The sequence below is a fragment of the Sinocyclocheilus rhinocerous genome, unplaced genomic scaffold (assembly GCF_001515625.1).
Source record: "Sinocyclocheilus rhinocerous isolate Xijiao unplaced genomic scaffold, SAMN03320098_v1.1 scaffold2966, whole genome shotgun sequence".
Lineage (NCBI taxonomy): Eukaryota > Metazoa > Chordata > Actinopteri > Cypriniformes > Cyprinidae > Sinocyclocheilus > Sinocyclocheilus rhinocerous.
This window is the reverse complement of record NW_015634018.1, coordinates 24,672-27,661: the sequence shown is the minus strand read 5'-3', so window position 1 is coordinate 27,661 and position 2,990 is coordinate 24,672. Positions and strand designations below refer to the sequence as shown.

The 2,990-nt window shown below is 32.9% G+C and overlaps 1 protein-coding gene across 1 annotated transcript in view; it reads left to right on the top strand.

Moving 5' to 3' along the window:
• Nucleotides 1–2,990, top strand: part of LOC107745110 (GRAM domain-containing protein 2-like) — a gene marked incomplete at its 3' end in the record, with an annotated part of 36,725 nt that overhangs the window by 9,070 nt on the left and 24,665 nt on the right. The window lies entirely within an intron of this gene.

The window sequence follows — 2,990 nt, the reverse complement described above, 5'->3', positions numbered from 1 at the left end:
GGTCAATCACAACGCACTGGATAGCTGGCTAATCAGAGCACACCTCGCTTTTCAGACCGATTAGTTTTGTAAAAATCGACGCGTTTCAGAAAGGCGGGGCATAGAGGAGAAACAATAATGTACAGTATGTGGAAAATAATGTGTTTTTTTTACTTTAAACCGCATAAACACATTTCATTACACCAAATACACAAAATAATGTTCTTTTTAGCAGCATCATATGACCCCTTTAATATCTTGAACTAGCTTTTTAAAATATATTTTTATAGTAATTTTATTTTAAAGTTATTTTACTTTTAAATATTTATATATCGCTGTTTATTTATTGTATTTCAGTTATAGTCATTTTAATACTTCTATCTATCTATCTATCTATCGTGTTATTTTAGTATTATTTATATAGTACTATAGTATTTATTAATATTTTGAATTATCTCATTATATTTAAAATTTTCATTTTAGTTTGAATTTTAGCAATTTTGGCATGGGCTTTTGTCAATTTTATTAGCTTTTGATTTTAATTTTTATTATTTATACATTTTTTGTTAAATCTTTTTTTATAGCTGATTAATAAATTTTTTTTCTCAATTTTAATTTTAGTATTTGTAGTACTTCGATTTATCGTTCTTCTTATTCTAAATTATATTTTAGAAGAACGAACTGAAATGACGTCATTTCGAACAAAATCAGGCCGAAACGAAGTTCGTTTTGAGTTAGTTTCGGCAGTTCGAAACAGCTGACCAAAGCGAACTTTCTGGGGGAGTTCGTTTTGGCTCCTAAACACCTTTGAGCTTCCATTGGTCCGTGACGATTACGCAATCGGTGGGTGTGTTCTGGAGCTCCGCCTTCTTTGACGTGTGATTATTTTTATTTTTTTGCTCTTTTCCAGTTCGTTTCTCATTCAGCTGAGGTCAGGCAGGCCAAGTCACTGGCAACATAAATACACTGTGTCGAATAGCTGAGCTGCCACAGATATATCCGCACCTGTACGATCACTCGTGGAGAGACTTTAAAGATTCAGAGAAAGCATTTAATTCCTAGAAAGAAATTGCAATGAAGCTTGGTGCCGACGACCCGGAGTTATGCAAAAAGTGACGCAGAGAAACATCCGAGACAAGTTTTCCAAAGCCATGAAAGAATGAAAGGAAAGAGTAAAGATATAAGGAAGCAAGTACCAAATACATGTGTTTCAAATAAATGATACACCATACTGCTGCTGCTGTTGTTGTTCTTTCAATAAGCGAATTTAAAAGGTATACAATAAATGAAATGCCAGAAGAACATACAATAATAAACCTTTGCAACGCGTAAAAAGACAGTGTAAGTCATTATAATCAGTAATTATGTCTCCACTGGATGCAACAAATGCCTCGTTTGTAATAAGTTTTATTGGTTTTGTCTTGCCGTGCTGGGAGACGGCACCACAGTGTGTTAAGGGGCGTAACATTTCCGTCACACTCTTGAGGTATTCGGCCAATCACAACGCATTGGATAGCTGACCAATCACAGCACACCTTGCTTTTTCAGACCGATGAGCTTTGTAAAAATCGACGCGTTTCAGAAAGGCGGGGCATAGAGGAGAAACAATAATGTACAGTATGTGGAAAATAATGTGTTTTTTTTACTTTAAACCGCATAAACACATTTCATTACACCAAATACACAAAATAATGTTCTTTTTAGCAGCATCATATGACCCCTTTAATATCTTGAACTAGCTTTTTAAAATATATTTTTATAGTAATTTTATTTTAAAGTTATTTTACTTTTAAATATTTATATATCGCTGTTTATTTATTGTATTTCAGTTATAGTCATTTTAATACTTCTATCTATCTATCTATCTATCGTGTTATTTTAGTATTATTTATATAGTACTATAGTATTTATTAATATTTTGAATTATCTCATTATATTTAAAATTTTCATTTTAGTTTGAATTTTAGCAATTTTGGCATGGGCTTTTGTCAATTTTATTAGCTTTTGATTTTAATTTTTATTATTTATACATTTTTTGTTAAATCTTTTTTTATAGCTGATTAATAAATTTTTTTTCTCAATTTTAATTTTAGTATTTGTAGTACTTCGATTTATCGTTCTTCTTATTCTAAATTATATTTTAGAAGAACGAACTGAAATGACGTCATTTCGAACAAAATCAGGCCGAAACGAAGTTCGTTTTGAGTTAGTTTCGGCAGTTCGAAACAGCTGACCAAAGCGAACTTTCTGGGGGAGTTCGTTTTGGCTCCTAAACACCTTTGAGCTTCCATTGGTCCGTGACGATTACGCAATCGGTGGGTGTGTTCTGGAGCTCCGCCTTCTTTGACGTGTGATTATTTTTATTTTTTTGCTCTTTTCCAGTTCGTTTCTCATTCAGCTGAGGTCAGGCAGGCCAAGTCACTGGCAACATAAATACACTGTGTCGAATAGCTGAGCTGCCACAGATATATCCGCACCTGTACGATCACTCGTGGAGAGACTTTAAAGATTCAGAGAAAGCATTTAATTCCTAGAAAGAAATTGCAATGAAGCTTGGTGCCGACGACCCGGAGTTATGCAAAAAGTGACGCAGAGAAACATCCGAGACAAGTTTTCCAAAGCCATGAAAGAATGAAAGGAAAGAGTAAAGATATAAGGAAGCAAGTACCAAATACATGTGTTTCAAATAAATGATACACCATACTGCTGCTGCTGTTGTTGTTCTTTCAATAAGCGAATTTAAAAGGTATACAATAAATGAAATGCCAGAAGAACATACAATAATAAACCTTTGTTCTTATCAAATCATGACACCCAGTGTTGGGGAAAGTTACTTTTAAAAGTAATGCGTTACAATATTGCGTTACTCCATAAAAAAGTAACTAATTATGTTACTTAGTTACTTTTTATGGAAAGTAATGCGTTACGTTACTTTTGCGTTACTTTTTAAATCTGGACAGGGCTTGCTTGTTTGTTTTTAAAATAAAAAAGTTCTATTTTTGGCAAATATA